Source organism: Cuculus canorus, chromosome Z (genome assembly GCF_017976375.1).
Source record: "Cuculus canorus isolate bCucCan1 chromosome Z, bCucCan1.pri, whole genome shotgun sequence".
NCBI classification, from domain to species: domain Eukaryota; kingdom Metazoa; phylum Chordata; class Aves; order Cuculiformes; family Cuculidae; genus Cuculus; species Cuculus canorus.
The window spans coordinates 61,329,345-61,352,143 of NC_071441.1; the positions used below are offsets into that span (position 1 = coordinate 61,329,345).

Genomic DNA, 22,799 nt, shown 5'->3' on the forward strand with positions numbered 1-22,799 from the left:
ATGGCTGCAACCTGGCAGCAGAAGGGATCGTGCAAAATGCCCAGGCTGAGCGGTGTCAAGGGGATCAGACAGATGTGAGCGAACAGAAGCTCAGTGGGTGCTTGGAGAGCTCAAGAGAAAGGAGACACAAGTGGCTATCAGCAACACACAGCATGGAGTGCCAGACATTACAACTGAATTGGCACATGTCAGGACAGTGCCAGGGATGGCCAGCTTTTTGCTCATGTTGTCCTTTCTCTAACAATTGCTGCTCAGTCACCTGAATGGTGGTGCAGGTGGCCGTGGAGACTTAATGCCAGCTCTATCACTACCATCCTCTAACATCTCTTTGTGACCGATGGTGCGCCATCACTCATCTTTCCTCTCCTGCCCTGCTCCTGTTGTGTCTACAGCTGGCCATTTGTTTCATGTGGCCAGGAAAACACTCTAGCACTCCAGGTAGCTAACCCTTATGCCAGAGAGGCTGGTGCATGAATGCATTGGGGTAACCACCTGTACTCATTTGAATAATGTGTAAGAAGCAGTTGCTCCTGCAGGCTGGTGAGGGGAGGGAGGCTCCACCTGTCCAACATCCCTGTTTTCCCTAAATTACACGTATGGAGCACACTCTCTCTTATCTTTTGTGCATATCAAAAAGTTCTCCCTCACCATAAGAGGAATGCATGGGTGCCCTCTGCTATACACACTTTACTACCATTTTGACCGGGTTTAGTACTGTTTACTCATAGCCCAGCTGCTGTGGGCTGCAAGCCAGACATGACAATTAGGCCCAAGGGAAAGACACCAACGAGAATTATTTTGCCTCATATAGTAAGCGACAGCATCTACCTTCATTAAAAAGAAGACTACAAACTTCATTGCTAATTTGATGTAACACAGATGCATGGACCACAAAGATCTTACCCACTAAGACTTGCAAAAATATTCATTTAAAATAAAATTTCAGCCAAAATAAAAAGTATATTCCACCTAAGTTTCAGGGGTACTTGCTTATTTTGTTTAGGTTTATGAAAATGTAAGTCCTTACCATCTTTCCTCTCCCATCATTTGCAACTTTCCAAGGCCATGCATCACACACAATGATGTCAGCTATGATATGTAACATCACTGCCTCCTGCTTCAGTAAGCGATAAGCTGAAAAGATTTGGACAACCCCCAGGCAGCACTGATGAGCCTCAGCCTGATGAGCAGTAGTAGCAGGTGTCAAGTCAGTAGGCAAAACTCAGCATGCTTAATGCTGGCAACCTGTCTTGTCAAGATCAACATTACTGCTCGATCCAGTGCAGTGCAAAAAGAAAATGTAAAGAACAAATGCAGGCCTGAATAGGAGAAAGCTTCTGCTGACCCGAGTGAGACATGCCTGATGACTGCAGCGTTAATAGGATGCTGCTGTTCAGAGAGAGAACAGTCAGATGGAAGATGAACATCTCCCAGATGGAATTAGAAGCATCTCAGGCCTATCGATTTTGGTTGTAACCTTTACTGTAAACAGTCCACGGGGGCCTCATCAGCCACCTGTTCAATGATATTTGCATTGAAATACAGAGCCAACACAAATGAGAAAATGGCCACAGTTCCTTGCTAAAGCATCTGCTCTGTTCCATCCCTCTGTCTATGCATCACCAGCCACAGCAAAAGCACAGGTTTTAGAGGAAGGGGTAACGCAGTGGCACTAGCTATCTCACATGGCACCAGAAACAATGAACGCTCCATTTGTCACCGTGTTGATGGTGGTGGTACTGGTATTATATCATGCAATATTTCACTTTCTAATAATTGCTCAGTTTTATACTGAAATCAGGCTTGCCAAAACTGGGAGGAAAGCCATCTGTGCCTGGAGGATGACTGCCAGAAACATTTGCAATTTTATTTTGGGGTTATAAACCTGCAGAATGGAACAAAGGCAATGCCTAAATAACCCCATTCACTCATCATCCCCAACCACACAGAGCAACAGACCTAACTCTGGAACAGCTTTGTCGGTCATTACAAAGATGTCTTTATTATTTTTAAAAGCCTCACTCATTTAAGAGATAAAAATAGCTCTATTGATTATTTGTGGGACTTCAGCAAACCACTGTCAAGATTCTGAATTGATTTAAGAGCTAAATGTAGCAATCACTGCCTTCGGACAGGAGAGAATGCCACCTCTAATACATACTTTGCTGTTTCATCTCAGCATGCCTAATAGAAAACAGATACACTACCAGCAACACCATTACTCTCCCCAGCCCTCACTTTGCCTGAGAAATATCTGTGCCAGTGAACTGACCTTCCATTCTCTCATCTGATGGATGGAATAAAACTTATGTAGCTGCAGGTGACCCAAAGCTGTAATGGGAAAGAAATGTGTCCTCCCTTTGTTTTCCTCTCCGTTTAGAAAGCAAAAGTGAAAAACGAAGCCTGATATGTTTTCACAATAATATTGACAATTTCCACTGATTAAAAGTTTGACACAGCCTGCAGACATTGTCTCAGCTGCCACATGCCTGCTGTAAACATAACATTAGGATCAGGCAGTAATCCTAAAACAATCCCTGCAGCTCAGCCAACTCTTCAGGTCAGATCCCCTCAGATACTTAGCATTTGTTTCCTTTCACTGCTGGTATATACTTAAATGGATTGCAGTCCTTCTTCATCCTCTAACCAGGAAGAAAAACTTAATTTCCAGTCTTCTTACGTCTGCATAACAGATCAGATCAATATAAAACGGCAAAGGTTAACTTTGACGAAAAAGTTAGAATCCCACAGAACATATCATTATGTTTAAAGCTCAATATAATCACAAACAATCCTCCTTTCTCTTTGTTAATGCAAGAAGTTTTCATGTATTTAATGCATGAACACTTGGCTCTGTTCTTCAGGAAATTTGTCCTTTTTATTTGAAACAAAAGTGTCCACCTTTTTGAAATGAGAAGAGAAATGTAAATCCTCACATTTAAGTTAGCTGTTAAGCAACCAGAACACACCGCTTCACTTTCGTGCAATTTGGCTAGTTCTTGTCCTAAATCCATTTATGCAAAAACTGACTCATTAACCTGGTTTCATTTACCTTGAGTGAAACAGCAGCATTTCACTTGTTGGAGTATTTTTTCAAAAGGTGCCAATCAGATTTGGCCTGAAGTGGTATGGTAGAACATCAAAACATGCAACAGACATTACCCTTTACACATTAATTACTGCAGTTGTAGACACCACAGTACCTGAAAGTGCTCTGCACCTGAAAGCCACTTCTGGACAGCCCACTGCTTGTCCCACACCCCACTAGCCCAGTCATGGCAGCAGGAAAACTCAGGCTAAACCTCAGCATTGTGTTCTGGGGAAGGCTCCTGAGCACAAGGACATGCAGACACATTTTGGTCAGGAAAGCCAACCCATGCAAGTGGAAAAAATGGTACAGCTTTTCCCTCTAGAGACCAGGCAAACTCATCAGGATAAGTTACATTTGTCCTTGACAGATAGAGATTCAGGTAAAAAAGGAGTCCTCAACATATAATTTTAGCTCCAAATTTGTTTATGAAATTGGGTTTCTTGTGTTTCTCTGCACCTAGCAAAACAGCAGGAAATAGATTACTGCAAAAATGAAAAATGTCCACAAAACAAATGTAATCCCTGTGGGAAATTTTAAAAATGCCTGTAGATAAGCACAATCAGGTAGGGGGAAAAAACAGAAGACTCCAAGTGCTAAGAAAACAATCAAATTAACTGGGAACATTGTCTCTCAGCACTACCTCTGACATCTCTCTCCCTCAAGACACCCATCCATTCACATGTGCCCATATACTCATAGAAGCTCACCCAAATTTAAAATGCTCAGATATCGCAGGGAAGGTTTTTTATTAATACTTCAGAGAAATATCATAGATCTCTATCTTTCAAGATGTTTTTTGCTGATATTTTTGGAAACCACAAAGGAGTAGAATAAATCTGACTCTTAGACAGAAAATCTATGTAGTTTGCTTTCCCTCTGAGATAAGCATGATGCTCACAATAATCCAGTTCCTGCAGTTTGTTACTAATTGCTAGGTGCAAGTGGCAGACTGTCTCGAGTTTTGCTCTGCCTAGATTCATGCCCCCAAAATGCCCAAATTTTACAGCACATACAAACCAAGCAGCTTAATGGAAAAGTTAATACAAGAAAGTACCCAATCCTTAAGAATGGTCTTTGAGTAAAAGGATCAACTTAATATGCCGACATGACACATTTTTCACTCTTCATTCCACCACTTCAGGGTTATGGAAAAAACATAAGGCAAAGCAAGAAGCCAGCAGATATATAAGCCAGCAGATACATAAGAAAATACCATTTTGGTGATACTGCTGAGACAAATGATATTGTCTGTTAACTTGGACATAAGGTTAATTACTGTAATTCGATTCATTTTAGAGGGAAAATGCTATATGCAAATATCATGTTAACCTCTGAATATAAAAAATTACAATTCCTGTAATTAATAGAAGAGTGCAAGATCACTTTAATTACTGAGGGTCTGTAATTGAGAGGAAACATGACCTATTATTGCCATTTCAAGGGCAAACTTAAAATTGAGGTGATGTGGGTCAGCAAAAGTAAAAAACAAGATTACAGTTAGACAGAGATGATCCCCTGTACTACATAAATACACTACTCTCTTCTCCTGACACACATTCACCCACACACTGAAGAATACGAGCATTCTTACACATTTGTTCACACCTGCTTCTTAGCTCAGCATGAGCTGCATAGAAAAGGAAGTCAAAGCAGCATTGACAAATGCCTGTAGTACAAGTTACAAAAGCAATATCTCTGTTATTATGTGCTTTACTTCTTTGGAAAAGCTGTAAAGAAAAAGGTTCAGTGTAGCAAGAGAGAACAAGCCCACTGAGTATGACTGCCTGAACAGGGCATGATGGATGAGCTTCCTCGTGGATAGGAAAAGCCTCTAATCTGTTCTCTGGCTCATTGGTAGAGCAAGGCAAAGTTGTTCTCTTCTTCTGCAGGAAATATCTCCCGCCTTTTTTGATACCATGTGCAGAGTTTTTGCGAAGGAGAATCCAGACTGTCACCCAGATGAGACAGCAGCCTGTTTCCAGGTCCTGCGCTAGGGCAGGCTCAGCTATGCAGCTCAAAACCCCACAGAAAGACAAAGATGTTTCTATATGGCTTACACTTCCTATGGCTATTTTAGGAATGATTGGCTGCATTCAGGTTCCAACTGCAAGTAATGAGATACACGAGAAGTCATTTTCATGGCACCAGCACACAGCTAATGATTGATGCTGAAAACATCATTGCTAATATTCCAGCTAATTTTGTGGAGCTGAATAAACCCCCAATCTGTGTGATGAAATAACATCTACCAGCTACAGGATGGAAAGACTGTCACTCTGGGGTTCACTGAAGAAAGTTTGTCTCTAAGCAAAAGACTAAGGCTTTCTCACAGTCCTTTTCTCAGACCTCCTCTTCTTCCCCATCCTCTACAACTTCCCTCCTTAAAGGTGGGGGAAGCAGAGAAAAAGTAATGATTCATTAGCTGACTGCATCTACTCAATTCAGCAAGAATGCTTCATAAGTAGGCACACAGATCTATGGGCTTTTAACAAGTCTGCCAGGTGTTTCCGAACCCAAATGAATCCTTCCTAGCTTGCCTAACAGGACAAAATTTCCTGTGCATGAACAGGGAAGGCGACAGCATGGCTGGCAAACTGCTGCTGTTATTTCTTACTCTGCAGTTCTGCTGTTTATGTGATTTATATCAAATGCTGCAGAGAGAGTTTTCTCTAACTTTATGTTGGCCTCAATAATGTGGACATTCAGCTGATCAGCTGCCAGGAGCTGATCTACAGCCAAGACCCAAATTCCTGCCAGCAGATAGAAGAGAAAAAAAAGCACAAAAGACATTAGACCAGAAAATCAAACTACCTTCTAATAAGACTGAAGGCTGTATGCACGGATTGTGCTGAACTCACTAGAAAAGTGTGAAGTCATGCAGGTTGGCATCAAGGTGTGACATTCTCAACTGGACTCCAATTCGGCGACTCCATGTCAAGCCTTGCCTACGTGTATGAATGATGGTTCTGACAGATTATGCTTTCTTTCATCACTAAGCAGTACCTCTCCACCTTGCAGCACAGTCACAGTTAGTAGTTACACCTAAAGGGCATGAGCTTGTTTTCATTTATGCCAGTGGGAATGCTGACCCTGAAGTCTGCTAGTTTGTGCAGTACTGATTCCCACCGGACTTCAGAAAGACCTGTAGCTGCCCCACAGCTCATACAATTTACATCAGCTCAGGGGTGACGTTGTTTTACCTGTTCATAAGCCTTTCAACTACAGAAGACTGTATATATTCAATACTTTCATTGTCATAAAAGTACACCTCCTAATAAAAACACTCCATTAAATTCTGCTAACTTAATATGGCTTTTGGGCGGTCTCCCATCTCATGGGAGAGGAAATGGAAATACCACATCCAAATTTTGAGTGAAATTCAAGGTTATACTTAATCTTTTAAAAGAAGAAATACCTCTTTTGGTTTGAGTTCTTGCGTTCTTAGAGAAAGCAAGTTAGATTCTCTAGGTCACATTCCACACTGTATTTCTTCTTGTTAAAATTTGCCTACAAGCATGTCAAAACAGTGTCTCATAGACACTGTTCTTCTGTGGTAAACATCACTACATCAGCTTTAATTAAGAGACTATTATTTGCACATGTGTGCTCCTATATTTAACCTGTGCTGTGAAAAAGCAGTGTCTATGACTACATAAATTGATGATTTCTAGTATCTTGAACAGCAGAACCAATACCACCTGCAAAATGGTCTGAAATAGCTCAATTAAATAGCTCTTCAGAAGAAGAATTCTCTTAATTACTTGCAGCAACAGGTATTCAAAGGACATCTCCTCTTCAGGTACTTCCCCTTTTCGGATGGAAAAAAGTAACTTTGAAAGAAAGCACTTAACCTACAAAATATTTCTGGAAGCTCTGAGGAACCCTGTTATCTGACATCTCCTTTACCTCAGGGTTGTCAGGGATAGCTTTTCATAGACACCAGACATAGATGTACTTCAGTGGCAAAAATAGCTCAGAGCTCCTCCACACTCTCCCAAAACTTCCAGAAAGAAAAAAGACTTTTATTTAGTTCACATAGCAGTAAGCTAGGCTTACCGCATGTGGGGTCAGAAAAAATGCCCAGTCACAGAACAAATGGCACTCTTGGAACATTCTGAAGAATAATATCATTAAACAAACAAACAAAAATAAATGAAAAAAATGTTATGTTCTCATGTATTTAAAAAAATAGGTGAAAAAAGATGGAAATTCATTGATAATTTACAATTACCTCATTGAGTACTGATCCCTACCACAACTTCCCTCCTTAACTTAGAGCTGGAAATCCATTTTTTTCCTTCAGCAAATTACCATACTTTTTTTTCCCTAGTGTCCTAGAAGTATTACTTACTGTCCTGGACAAGAAGAAACAACCTACACAGAGTCTTCATGAAGGAGTATGCAGCCTGGAGGGGCAACACAATTCTATAACTAGAAAGATGAAGATACAAACTGATAATGCTTTACCGTGAATTGCTTTTATAAAGAATGAAATTGGTTTGTGAGACTGAAAACTCTGATGCTTCCCTAGTGCAGGCTGTGAGAAATGCTTGTAAGCTTCATTTCTGAACCCTAAGGAGCTCCCCACAATCCTTTCTCTTCCCAGCACTTACATACAGCAACTATCTCGTAACAGGACCTGGCTTTCCTCACGCAAGAACAGATTTGGCTTTCCTCACGCAACAGATTACTCCCCTCACTCACATACACCCTTACAGTCTCCAAAAGCTGAGAACATTATTTCTGCTACAAGCTCATAAGGACAGATGGCATCTTCCCTCCTTTTTTGGACAACTTTAAGAAGATCGGTAGTGTTTCACATAAATGAAAAAAACCTGCTCTTGATGACGAAAGGATGACTAAACGTGGAATATACCTCTTAATGTATGTTTTAATAAACCTGACTTGGGACATTATTTCTCTTAGTTGAATGCCTGTAAGCTCTGAAGGGAGATGTTATACAGAGAAATTGGGATAAAGAGATGCAGTAGCTTTCGCTCAGGGACTGGACAATGAAGAGGATGGACAGCAAGTTTCTTCTTCCTGGACCTTACCAGGCATGTTCCTTCTTTTTCTGTCATGGAGATAGATCAGCTGCCATGCTCCTTCTCAGTCAATAGAGCTAGGCACCCTCCTCTGCCCTGACCCACTGAAGATAACCATTTCCCTCTGCTTGGAATGAAGCCTGTGTCCCTGCTCTGCATTCCCCAAGGGTAGGACACAGTCATCCAGAAGAATTTTGCCTGACTGGAAATGTAAATGAGGAGAGAATCTTTTCATCACAGCTTCCACTTCAGTCTCTTCTCTTGCTATGCACACTTAGAAATACATACAGTCAAACATGTCACGGCAAAACTGGTAAGCCATACATCCTCTATAGGATGCTCCTGCCTACATCCCTCACAAGCAAAACTATTCATACTGCATGAACCAACACACACAAACTTCTTTCCAATATGCTTTTCAAGGTATTTCTAGTGTAAACACAGAAAAAAGGTACGCTTTCTTTTATGACAGGCCTGAAATAAAGCAGGTCTAATTAGCAAAACCAGATATGACTTCAGAGGTAACGTAGTTTTGAATGGAAAGATAAGAAAACTCTCCTTTGAGCTTATTCAGCAGCAAGCTGCCTCCAACCTTTCCTTCTTATAACCTTTTCTCTTTGACTCTGCAAATCTATGCAATAGGTGAACTGATGATTTCCTACAACAGCAGTTTGATTACTGGTTGATCCTTTGTCACAAACATCACCTATGGTCACGGAATGTCCTGCATCAACTGACTGTGCACTACACAGTCCTGTACACATTATCACTTCTATTGCTGGCTGGACCCAACTATACAGATTAGAGTACTGTAACCTACTGTCTATCACTGCTTGGGTTACAACCTGTATAGTAAAATACTGGTTGTGACCAAAGTAGAGCTAGCAACTAAAAAAAAGCAAAAAAAAGTATCTTTGTCAGCAGAAGACACTATTACATTGGAGCTACTCTTGGTTATGTTTTCTTAAACTTGCATTCTACCCGGGGCCATTGGTTGAATCATAGAATTCATGAATCATGGTTTGGGTTGGAAGGGACTTTATGGATCATGCAGTTCCACCCCCTCTGCCGTGGGCAGGGACACCTCCCACTTGATCAGATTGCTCAAAGCCTCATGCAACCTGGCCTTGAACCCCTCCACGGATGGGGCAGCCATGACTTCTCTGGGCAACCTGGGCCAGGGCCTCACCACCCTCACAGGCAAAGCATCAATTTCTTCCTGATACTTAATCTAAATCTCCCCTCTTTCAGCTTAAAATCATTACCCCTCATCCTATTACTGCAGTCTTTGATAAAGAGTCCTTCCCCAGCTCTCCTGTGCCCTCTTTTAAGTACTGGAAGGTTGCCACAAGGTGTTCTTGGAGCCTTCTCTTCTCTAGCCTGACCAACCCCAACTCTCTCAGCACATCCTCATAAGGGAGGTGCTCCAGCCCTTGGATCATCTTCATGGTTCTCCTCTGGACTCGCTCTAATAGATCCATGTCCTCCCTGTGCTGAGGGCTTCAGAACTAGACACAGAACTCCAGGTGAGTTCTCATGAGAGCAGAGTAGAGAGGGAGAATCCCCTCCCTCAACCCAATGGCCGCGCTTCATTTGAGAGAGCCCAGGATACAGTTGGCTTTCTGGGCTGCACTGCTGGCTCATGTTGAGCTCCTCATCCACCAGCACTCCCAGGCGCATTCTTCAGTGTTCTTTGGCTCAGTCTTTAACAGTCAGACACCGTTTCCCCCTGGGTATTCAGCCCCCTCAGCTGAAAGACAAGGACAGAGAGCAGAATGTACCCCTCACCCCCATAATCCAGGAGGGAGTGTTAAACGACCTGCTATGCCATCTGGACCCTCACAAGTCCATGGGGCTGGATGGGACCCATCTGGAGGAGTTTGCCAAGCCACAAGGAGTAAGGAAGGGATCGTACCCCTGTACTTGGTGCTGGTGAGGCCACACCTCAAATCATCCATTCAGTTTTGGGCCTCTCAGTACAAGAAAGACATTGAGGTGGTGGAGTGCATTCAGAGGAGGGCAATGGAGCTGGTGAAGGGTCTGGAGAAGAAGACTTATGAGGAGAGGCTGAAGGACTTGGGGCTGTTTATTCTGGAGGAGTCTGAGGAGATACCTTATTGCTCCCTATGACTACTTGAAGGGAGGTTTTAGTGAGGTGGCTGTTATTCTCTTCTCCCACGTGACAGGTGATATAAGGGGAGAGGAAATGGCCTCAAGCTGCACCAGGGCAAGTTTAGATTGGGTATCAGGAAAAACTTCTTCACTAAAAGAGCAATGGAGCATTGGAAGAGGCTTCCCGGGGAAGTGGTGGAGTCACCATCCCTAGAGGTGTTAAAAAAGGTATAGATGTGGCACTTCAGGACATGTTTTACTAGGTACAGTGGTGTTCAGCTGACATTTGGACTTAATGATCTTAGAGGTCTTTTCCAACCTTAATGATTCCATGAGTTCTAGGTGCTATGCAATTTTTAAGGAAAAAAGGTCTTGTCCTGGAAAGTTTACGGTCCACGTAGACAACACATATATATGTGTGGATAAAGGATTTTTTTTAATTTACAGGTACAAGAAAAAATATTCCCACCTGCAGTTCTCTTAATTCAAATACACAAGTCTTCTTTGGCCCTGTTCTCTCCCTAAGCAAATATTTTAGTTACTAAACTCTAAAAATATTGACAGCATTTCTACAGCATTACAGCATAATAACTGACTTCCAACATCTCGAACTGCTAAGATCAATGTTTTGGGCTTGAAAAAACACATTCAATTGCTGACCTCCAGTCCAGCAACAAGTCCTTAAAAACTCAATCATGCATGCACTCACACACATGGGATGCATTTCCTAAGACAGAGGATTTATTGCTTGCAGTTTCTGTTTCAGCAGGGACATGGTTTCGGAGCACAGTTTTGCAGTTCAATCAGTACAAGCACAGTGATTCATCTCACTGCAAATACTCAACTCATAATCATGTATTAATTTAGTTTTTTCCATCATTACCAACTGGTCCGTCAGAACTACATTTTGTTCTAGCTATACCTATAAAAGTTACCCAAATAACAAAAAAGGTTGCTACACAGTCTTTCTCCTGAACAGCAGACTTCAATAACAGTAGTGTTTGAAAAGCCCTCAGCAGAGTCTGGGAATGGATTGCATAATTCACCAGTCAGTCTTGGTTCAATAACAAGAGAAATAATGCCCCACATTTTGTCAGTTGTCTCACGGAAGTTTTCCTTCATTCTGTCTAATCAATCAAGTTAAATTGCATTTAATTATTAGATTCCTACAGCTTAGCTTAACCAGAATAATCTAATCATCACAACAAATTCACACTTAAAAGCAAACCTCAGTGCCAATGCGCAGGACAAATTGAAGGTTTAACATGCAAACGGTTACCAGATGCTACAACCAAAAAAACATGGTTTAATTCAACAGTCATCAAGTTTCAATTCTAGCAATGATGAAAACAAAGATACTAAATATTACCTTTCCTTTTTAGAGAAAGAAAGAAGGAATGACAAAAATTCTGTGCTGAAGGAGGACAGTGTCATGAGCACCAGGGACAAAACAGAAGAACAAGAACAGCCATCTCAGCACATTACAGCTTTCTGTTAAAGCCACAGCCAGATCTGGCACGATATAAACAGCAGCAGTAATTCCCTTGGGACAGCAATGTTGTATGAAGCTACGCACAAAACACTTCACTGATGTCTCTTGGGGACCAGGGGAGGCTGAAAGTCTATTTTAACTAACTCTTCTAATCCTCCCATTGCCTCCTCCCAAACCAACACTTACCTTCCTCTTCAACCACAGCAGTGGCTAAAAACCTAACTATGCACTGCTTTGAAGATCTTGCACTTAATAAAGTCTGTAAGTTTGATTTCTAAGTTACTGAAAACAAACTTTATGAAGCTTATTAGTCTGTATCTTTTGTATCCAAAAGCAATGAAGGCTCCTGAAAGACTTGCATGTATCTCTGAAAAAAGGAACAACCACCACCACATCGCAGTCTTGCATTGCTCACCATTTATTCCTCCCCTTATTCTACTGACAGCAAGATGGACAATACATGAAAATTTGATTCTTGGTAAGCTGAGTCATGTAAATTAGCTTAATGAAATAGATGACTTTGTGTATGTCCCTTTGATACTGATTAAGCTCAAGTATCCACTCAGCTAATGACTAAAGCAATACCACGAGAGCTCTTGTTGAGGTGTCATAGCTGTACTTTTTTTTTTTTAAACAGCCCTTTACTCAGCACTTATTTCTATGTCAAATCCCCCCAGGCAGAAAAAACAGACCAGCTTCCAAATAGCAGATAGAAGCAGTTAATAGCTTAAGACACAAATGATGTAACATAAAAATCTGCAGCTACTTTGCACAGCTTGGGTCTCAACATATAAAGGAATATGCCTTTGTGCCCCTGGTTTTCAAAGCAGATTACCAGTGCACTGCAAGGGGCTGCTTTGACTCTGTAATTATAGCCATCTTAATAATGATCTGTTCGAAGGCTGCCTACTGCTAGTGCCCAGACAGTTTAATCACTATGCATTCGGCTGTAGAGAACTAGCTATCTTTCCTCTCATTTGAAACATGGGACATGTTGTGTGAAGGCGGTGTAAATGAGCTTCCCTTGGACTAGCTGGCTAATATACTTTCATCATTTAAAGCCTAAATTATAAAATAGGCCAGTAAAAGTGATAATGCATTGCTTCTTATTATACAAAAAGATGTTTCACCTCAGCTGCACTAGATGAACAGTCACTCCTTACACAGCCTATACATATATTATTTATCGAGCACCAGCTGTATGCTTGGCATTGTACAGATACAGAGAGATGCTCTCCCTACTCCTGGGAAACTTTTATACTCTAAAATAGTGGGGTTTGGCATTCATTCTGCATGTAGAAATCCCTTTGACTTCACTATGGGGAGCAGTTGCAGAAGCAAGTACAGTGAGAGATAAAATTCAAGCAGTGCTGCTACACGGACTCTGTTTTAGGCTTTGTGGAAACTGCTGTGAAGCCCAACACAGAAGAGGTATGAATATACCTGAGCATGTGGGAAGATGAAGAAAGATGATGCAGCGTTACCAGTTGTAACAACTCTTTGTGCTTATGCTGGCTGCATCTCTCCACGCCCCTCTGCTGTGGTTGCTGTCTTAATCTGTTCCCATACTACGATGCTTTCAAGACAAAACTGATCCAATAGTGTCTGTCAACGAAGAACCAATGTTCACTGTCCTCCAATGCCAGGGATTTGCTAGGACTCCTAGCTAAACATTAGGAGTGGGCCTAGTGTGAGAAGAAGGCATGAATCACCACCACAACCTCCAAAATGTAATTTATACTTCAGATGAGATCCTATCCTTTTCTCAGGAAATCCTACACAGATTTCCCACAGTAAAGAACGTAACTGGCTAAAGGTACAATTATATCTACACACAGCAAATGGAAGAACCTGGAAAAGAAATGGGGAAGAGCAAGAATAAGGGGAGAAAGAAAGGGAGCAGACCTGAGTACATGCACTGGGAAGCAGAGAACAAAGACTGTGGAAACTGGGAAGCTGGAGATTCAAACAGGTGAAGCAGGCTAGGGAGGGAGCTATCATGGCATCCGGGCATGGAGGGAGAGAAAGACTCAGTGAGTGGGAGATGGATTGAAAAATACAAAGATAAAAAGGACATTTCAACATAAATATAGCTGCAAAAAGACTGTGAGGAAGAGGGACAGATGCAGATATGTATAAAGGAATCTTTAGAAGTGATAGAAGGCAATTACATGCAAAGAGAGAAGAAAGGGTAAAGTTTCAGGGGAAACTCCTAAGAAAATGGGAATAAGAGAAGCATATCAGCTGGATGAAAGGAATTGAAAGAGTAAGAAAACACATAATTACAGCTACTCTCGTGTATTACACTCATTTTCATTTGGAGTCCATGCTTGGAAATCGGGTCTCATGGGCAAGTGTTATTTTGTTCCTTTACTAACTCATCAACTTCTTAATCTTACAGAAATAATTCAAGGAGAGGGGAGGACACAAGGAAGCCTTCTGCGTATTGACTGATGTCATACCCTAAAGGAGGTAATGATGCTGCCCAACAGCAGACTCACAGGAAGACTTCAGGTCCCAATACTACAGCTAGAACCAAACACAGGTTCACAGTTTGTGTCAGGTGGGTCACTACTGGATGAAAAGACAAGTCCCCATCACTTCTGTCAGTGTCTCGCTGGTCACAAGCCATCTAAACACATTAAAATACATTAAGTACTTTCTTAAACACACTCTTCCACATCCACAATCACTGTAGTTGTCTCAGAAGTGCGTGTTAATCATAAATGAAAGGGACAGCAGCTTTTAGATCATGGACAAGAAGGCAGGCGGTCCACCAAACAACATCACTCTTGTGAGATCCAAACTAAAAAAACCTGGATACTTACCGCGCTAAGGGAATTTTGCCTGTGCATGAGAACTGTCCTTATGGAGATGAAGGATTTGGTGTCTGCGCCCAGCTCCCTATGTGTATCCACGTGTGCCTTGATTTATACAGTAATCATGTCTGCTGCCTGCAGCACAGGGACTTGTTAAAAAAGCACAGGCAAACGTCCTCCTGCAGAGCACTATTGTACACTTCAGTCAGTGGTGGCATCAGAGAGGATTGACAAATGGACCATGAGGAGGGGAAAAGACTTCTAAGCGTCAAGGTGGTATGGAAGAAGAGGAAAATGGGAAGGACAGACTTGGGAGAGCAGCACAGAAAGTGGAAAGGGAATCTGCAAGAAATAAGAGGGAGAAAGAATACATACAGAAAGCCCAACACAACATGTACCTAATACGCCTCATGGGACTTGGGTAGATAAATCGAAATGGAATAGACCTCCATTTTCATACAGCTGCAAAGATAAACATCCTTCCCATGAAACCATTATAAATCCCTCGTCTTCAAGGTTGATTTAAAAATTGCAATTCAGCTGTTGCAATTTGTATCAGGCTGGAATTTGGCAGTACCAGACATCAAATCAATTCCACGTGAGAAGGGGAACTACAATACTCCATGTTATAGCCTGAAATTGTACTTTCAAGGGTTTCAAATGTACATGACTGCAAAGTGAATGAAAGATTAGGTTAATTTTTAAAATGAAGTTTAGCTCTCAGTAGAGTCAGTGGAAAGATTCCCACTGACTGATTAAAGGGATCCTGTCAGAAACACAGATGATGTGCCTTCAGCATTCTTCCTCTTAAAAACAACCGGAAAAAAAAAAAAGAAAAAGCACAAATATTTAAGAGAAGAACATTTAAGCCCTGGTATTTGACATTGGTATATCATTTACCAGCTTGCCGTACTGCTATCTAGCACATTGGTGTTGCTCGCACATAGTTATTCATTGATTTCCATGTGGTTTTTTTTTCCTCAATACTGTCTTAATCTAATGGGGTTACACCTTCTGCACTAGGCACACAAGGTTAGTATCCCGCATGGCAGGGATCAGGAACCATGCACTGTTACACTTTCTAACTGTTAAAAATATGCAAACTGTGGGTCTGGATCCTAAAAAACACAGGCAGACAAAACTGCCATTTAATTTAATAATGTCAATGGGAGTGTAGCCAGCACGTCAGACCTTATGAAATTAATATGCTGCACTAGCTAGTCTGCTAGTTTATGTTAGAGGATGTGTCGGGCACTGAGAAACACATATCAAATTCAGCCTCACACAATCCTACAGCAAGAACGTTCTGTTTATTTACATGTAAACGTTACTTCTAAACAAACACTGGAACAAGCCTGGTTGTTAGGAATTTGCATCCTGATGCTGATGTCCTTGAAAGGACCGAATTTTCCACACACCCCTTGCTTCTCTGAAGTCACACGCTTTCACCTGCTTGCCTGGTTTCAGGAGGGACTTTGGAAAACCACAGTCTTGCAGCCTGGGCTAAGTCAATCCAAACTCTCACAAGTTACTGGGAGCTCACAATTGCTTATACACAGGCCATAGGATCACACTATGAAGTCTTGCTTCTTTAGGATGCCAGGCTAAAAATATAGCCATTTGCATTAATTGCTCAGAAGAATTGTAGCCCTGAACTACAGCGGTAATTGTACCCCTAGTTGCACAGAACCAAATTTAGCCCTGGAGGCTGAATGAGGCTAGGCTCATCGGTGACCCCCCCTTCCCTTCTGTGGGTTTCAGACACTTCCTTCACCCTGCCTCACACAGTTGTTTGTGCTTAATTGGAAACAGTTGAATTTCCTGTTAACTGGTAAGCAAACAAAGCACCCTCTCCATCAGCACTGGGATCCCTGCTTGGCTGACTTTAAATAGATGAGGCTGACCAGATACTGACCATCAGTTCGGCGAAGAAAGGACTGTTGTGTGAGAAAGCTGCATCCTCCCTCATCGGGCACCCAGGCAGCACAGTGCTGCCACTGCCCATTGAAGCCCCACGGTCAGTTTTGGAGAGATGGATTTAAAAGACAAGGTACCTTTCATCAGGTCAGGAAGGCATCACTGTGCAAAAATCCAGATGCTGGAGGGCGGACAAAGATTTGTTACTTGCCTACAAGAATTTTAGAATGGGAAAGGCACAGGGGGACAAAATACCTTGGCTCTCAATGCAGGAATCTGGCAAAACCCCAAGCCCAGCTCTTCCTGAAAAGCTCAGTGTGCCAGTGTTTCCTGCAGGTACTACTTCAGTGTCGACAGCAAGATGTTCTCAGCAGCACAATAACAGCTGCACAATGCAGGCAGCAACTGAATGGTTGAACAGTTCTTTATACAGGCATGGTGTGATAAAAACCTGGTGTTCTTTTGTGCTTCACAAAGCCCCTACTTTGCTGACTCCAAGTTCAAATCTCACGGGCTATTAGGAGATGGAAGACGGACAATGCATTAACATGCATGGTAGAAAAGAATGTGCTTTATTCTGGAAACCAAGCTTGTGCTAGGATCTGTATTACACCCTAAACACCAAGCCAGAAGCTTCTTTCACGTCGATTAGAAGGTATGTATTTTGGCATGCAGGGATCAAGCACTTAGTCACAGGGCAACTCCAGCCTGCCCTTCATGATGAGGTGTAAGTGGAGCATTTTCCCTTCACTGGCTGTGCTCCCCAGTAGGGGCAAACATAGCAGATATAAATTTGTCAGCAATTGGTGGTCTTGCAGCTTGTTTTTTAAAGGCTAGGAAATGAATGATTTTTCCAGCACCCAATCTTTTCTCTTCAGACAGTAAATCATAGCCAAATAAATGAGAGATGGGAAATTCCCTTTAGAGTCAAATTGTGTTAGGAGGTACAAGTTAAGCCACAGCTAACTCATTTGAATTGCACTGGAAGAACAAGAAGAGAAACAAAAGAAATTATCAGGACAGAAAGGCAGAGCGGGACTGGAGCGACTGTTAGAGGTGGCAAGCTAGAAGCGAAATAAAATAGCAGGTCTCCAAACTTATTCTTTTTCTTTTAGGGTCGGTATGTTCTTTAACATCCTCCTCTTAACAATAAAAGCCAGGCAGTCATGCTGAAATAAGACTGAGCACTGTATGGATGGTTCACCAGCAGATACCAGTCCACAGTATGTCAGCTTGCCTTTGTTACCCCTTCCAAATCTTCTCTTGAGAATATTTAGGATTTTGCTGAAGAGTCCCACGATTCCACGAGGTCTTTGTTTATTCATCTGCAAATCAGTATCATAATGTAGTACCTGCCTCACAGGGAAGTTAGGAGGCTCCATTAATTCTCCTAATGTGCTTCAAGATAATCAAATAAAGGATGTTAGGCAAGTGTATGGTAATGTTATTGTTCCCTGGAAATTCCTCCTTTTCCTAGTTGGCACAATTCTCCCTTTCCCTGCTTAATTTTAACTCCTCTTAGCCCTTGGGCTACAGTTTATTGCTCTGTCTCTAAATCAAGGCCAAAAACTCTTTGCAAATAAATTTCCACTAGCAGCGTTGAGTCAGTGTCAGAGTTTTTGGTGTAAACTGTGGGAATTAAAACGAGCTATGCTGACAGTAACATTAAAATTCAGTTCTCTCATCCCTGCTTACAAAAGATGTCTCTAAAAGATGACAAAGTGTTTGAAGGTCAACAATTGGTTTTGTGCCATATGGGCTGAAGGCTGAATATCCTTGTAAACACTCACACAGATTTGGGGGTGGAGGGCAAGTGCAGGGTGCAGTGAGAAAAAGCCCAGCAGTAAAGGGAAGCTTCAATTACAAGCTGGCCTTGCTGAAGAAAACTACCAATTAATTAGAATTAGCTTAGTCCAAAAATCCTAAACCCATTGGAAGTGAACCCAGTCCTTCCATCTATCAGTCTTATAAAAACAAGGTGTCCATTTTGAGAAGAGTAAGAACAACTGCAGAGAGATTTCATTTGAAAGCCATGATGTCCCGAATGAATAAATCCTGTAAGACAGTGTACTAAAAATATAGCTGAAGTAACGGCTAAAAAGGAGATTGCCATTGACACGACAAAGCGTTAATTATTATTTCTTCTTGATGATACTCCACCCACATAACTTTCTTCTGCCAGTACTTAACACATTATGGTCATTACAGGTTCAAACACTGTAGTAATTCTAGCACACTTGCTGGTATCTTACACGTGGCTGGATATCTGGGACAGTAAAAAGCTCTAAGTTGTGTAAGCCGTAAAGAACATTGATTTATCCACATGGGAATTCTCCTGCGTAGCTGTATCACGCCTGCATTCACATGCTTTTTTTGCTTCCTGTAACTGCCATTACTAAATTAGTTCTCTCTCATTTCAGTGAGTTATTTCATTCTGCCAGATTTCATAAAAATCTCTTCAATCACATAAAGAACATTCCAAAATGTGCAGCAGACCCTACACCAGTGAACTGCAGAAAGCACTTCTGAAGGCTCACTCTGAGGACAACCTCAGCCCTCACGGACATTTGTTCACCAACGTGATGCTCCTTTCAGGGGAACAAAACAAAGCACTTTAAGCTTTTACAGAAAAAATAGAACATATGCATAGAAAATAGAAAAGCATGCATCTTGCTAGTCCCAGCAAAGAATACAAAATTAACAGGAGTGAAAACTACCCAGGAACTCTCGTTGTTTAAAGTAATCTCTGCAGCAAAAAATCTGTATTAGGTTTGCACTGAAATAAAAGATTCTTACCTAACTGCCACCAGGCTGATTCATACTCAACAATGGTATTGGCTTTGGTGGTATAATTCCCAATTTCCTCTGCTGTGAGAGTGAAATAAGGTACAACACGCTTTTTACTAGAATTCAATGGACAGCTAACCTCCGTGATTCTCAATTGAAAGACTACATTTTTAGCCTTTGCAGTGGTTAATAACATGGTGTTTTGCTAAGCCAGCTTCCGGGGCTTTCCCCCCTGAATAATAACTATAATATGCATTGTCTACCACGCTCACGTTCCAATTTATTTGCTATTTTTCTCTTTGCCTAATGAACTGGAAAGCCTGGTTTAAAAATGACTAAGAACATGCAAATTCAAGTATAAAGATTTTTTTTTTTTCTTTAAGAATCGCACACATGAAGTTCCTGGTGTTTCACATGTCAAGGAACTTTCAGAATTACTTAATTTTTTTTTATTTTTATTTTTTTTCTGACAGGCTTTGACCTTCATTCTTCGTGTCTTAAAAGTTCAGTTATCCAGTTATGAGGCTCCCTTCTCAAGACTTTCTGCATTCACATTTGTTGACTCTGCTTTTGATGAATAATCAACATAGTAAAACAAGCTAATAAATCCGAGTTTCCATAAATCCCAACATTGTGACCAGAGACCTGCTTGAGCCTAAATGGCATTTTTATTTACTTGAAGACTATAAAAAGTTGTGTAGATGAATCAAGGGGAAAAGCATATGCCCTCACCTTTTAGCAAAGTATTCTTTCAAAGGCAGTGAAGGTGATGACAAGTTTGAATAAGTGTCAGCTGCAACTGGCTCAACTTTAAAGAGTACCAGAGGGTGTTATTTTTTTCTGTCTAGACCTGAGCAACTGTATCTTGGATACACTCCTTGTTAATGTACTGAAACAACCCCTCGTCACCAGGGATTCCAGATGGACTGCTTCTAGGATCCACTTGCAAGCTGAACCAGGGGCATGAAAGGTGAGCTGACGCTTCCCATTTTTCTCATCCTTCAGTTCTCTTTCCCTTTGAGTTCAATCTCAGGGTTTCCTCCATCTTTACATTAACCTTTGTCCATCATTAAAATCAACAGAACAGACTGCAAGCTATGAACACACCAGAATTAATATAGTATAATGCTTAAACTACTACAGGCTTTCCAAAGCGGGAGGTAGTATATACTGCTCTTAAACACCTCCCCTCTATGTATGCACTTCTGAATTCCAGCCTTCAGAACCAGAGAGAAAGCAGTGTTGATTTGGACTTGAGGAAGAAGAGATGGATCTGCTCCAGAGGCAACTCTTGATTGCTATGAGTTCAGAGGGCTGCCAGCACAGAGCACTCTGACAGGGAGTAATGAAGGGCACCCCAGCTGTTTCATCCCTGGATAAATCCACACATGTTCGGAACAGTCTGGCAAGAACATGGAACAAAATCAGAGTTAGTGAGAGTTTTTTCCAGTGACCTCACAAGAGCAAGCATTTCTCTCTTGCTGTGAGGCTCACACTCTGACGCCAACAGGAAAGCACCCATTTTTTATTAAGATGAAGAACAGGAAAGCACCCATTCTTTTAAGATGGAGATGTCTTGGTGGATACTTCTTCCTATTTTGTACATAATGGTTAATAATCCAAACAAAGCCTTAAAAAGGTACAAGATTCATACCTAATCATGTAGACAGACCTGCAGATGACTGGTTCCTCTTATGCTCATTCCCAAACACACGCTATAGCTAACACTTTCCATTGCTGCAAACCCAAGCATTATTAAAAATTATTTAACTACCAAACCAGCTACGTTAGTGATGATTCTGTTCATATTAGCAGGTTATTCATTGGTCAAAGTATTTTCAATGATATATAAAAATGACCACAAGTCTTTTCCTTCACTACAACATTAAATTTTTGGTTGACTTGGCAGTAGCTATTCACAACTAAAGTATGTTTATTAAAATAATGTGGAAATCACCCAATACAAAGTCGTCTACTTCTCAGGGAGATTTCCTAAATCTCAGATAATTCATGTTTTCCTCAAAGATTGATGGTACAACACATCAAAGAGCCTTCAGATCAGACCTCCTGAGATGTTGTCACGTAAGAGGTAAAGAGCCAGAAACGAAGCAAAAGAAAGCAGAATATGGAGGAGCTGGCACCACAGCAATCAAGATGTAGAGAGAAAGGCAGCTGCAATTACAGAGAAGAAAGGAGAAATGCCTGAAATATGAATCCTTTAGAGGAAGAAAGGATTTGGTTGAATTGCAGTAAAGATTAGGAGCTTGTCAATACTGGGATCCTCAGGAAAATCCAGACAATTGAAGAAAGATGAGATTTCACAGCTAATTCTTAAAACATACTAATCTTCCAAGGCATGCAGAGTTAAATTGAGGTAAGGCCACTTCAGAATAAAATCACTCATACAGGGATCAATGCACTTTAATTAAAGCATAGTTGTAGATAATGAATCTTACCTATCTACATCCTGGAGAATAAGGACATGGTGACATACAGAAAGGAAGATACAAAAAGATAAAAGACACAAAGAAGACACCTGAAAAAGTTTGGTTGGCAAAAAAATGGTAAAACTTTATCCTAGATGAACCAGATATTTGACATCCTTGTCTGTACTCAGTTTCTCCAGAACCCTCACGTGTAGGAGTAATATTTGGCATTGCTGGTAAATTGTAAAAGTTCTGCAGGTTCAGCAACAGATTACATCCTAGAAGGTTTCTGTAGATGTTGTGAAGATCACATAGCCTGCTGTGGTTCATCAGCTGGATATCCTGTGCATTACTACAGGAAGTAATGACAGTAGCAAAAGCATTTCAAGTAACAGCACAGGATATTTCCCCACCCTTGTTCCTGTTATTTAAAAATTTAGCTGAGGCAGTAAGACTGCAGGACTTTGACACTCATTGGACTATTACTTCACATGCGAACTCACCTCCCAGCTCAGTCCTACCCCAATCCCTTTCCAGCTACCCACATGACATCTGCACACACAAGGTGTTTGTTTCCCTTGTTCCTCTCAGACAAAAGCTTTCTGAGATGTTTTTTGACTTTAAACTACAAGAGTTCACTGAACAAATAAAATACAACTACCTTTTCTCAAGTAACCGTTATTGAATTTGCTGATAAGGATAAAGCTTGTACAAACAAATGCCTGATGTGGGGTAAGTTTTCACACTGTTTCCAGCCAGCCGTGTCTGGAGTCTGTTTACTCTGGTAGCACACGGCTCCAGCCCTATCAATGAAGAATTCAATCCTGTGGAGTGCAGGTGTTGTACTCCATAAGGCATGCAAAAATGCTGAGGTCTACTGTAATTAGTTTTCAGATTAAATCTGGCAGTTTAGTATGTCTTACGTGCAATCAGTAACAAAAACAAAAAATATGTTCTAAAATTAAAGGGAACTGAAAAACCCCAAAGCTATGAAATATTTCCCTACCCCTTCTTGTTTAATGATAAAGAACTATTTCTGCATTTGAGCTGCATGCATGAACAGCACTTTTTTTGGCGAGCTCACAAGAGAAGGTTTTTTCGGTTCAGACT

General features: G+C 41.3%; 1 protein-coding gene across 8 annotated transcripts in view; it reads right to left on the minus strand.

The window, feature by feature from the left end:
- SEMA6A (semaphorin 6A) overlaps positions 1 to 22,799 on the minus strand; it is a 115,374-nt gene that overhangs the window by 69,572 nt on the left and 23,003 nt on the right. Inside the window, exon 1 of one of the 8 annotated variants that reach the window (XM_054053857.1) lies at positions 19,273 to 19,295. The exons of 5 other annotated variants lie outside the window; for them this stretch is intronic. The gene's annotated coding sequence lies outside the window, so the exon portion shown is untranslated. Of the gene's footprint in view, positions 1 to 11,617; positions 11,641 to 14,568; positions 14,589 to 19,272; positions 19,296 to 22,799 lie in introns of those variants that run through there. 2 more of the 8 variants (XM_054053856.1, XM_054053860.1) reach the window with 2 other exon arrangements.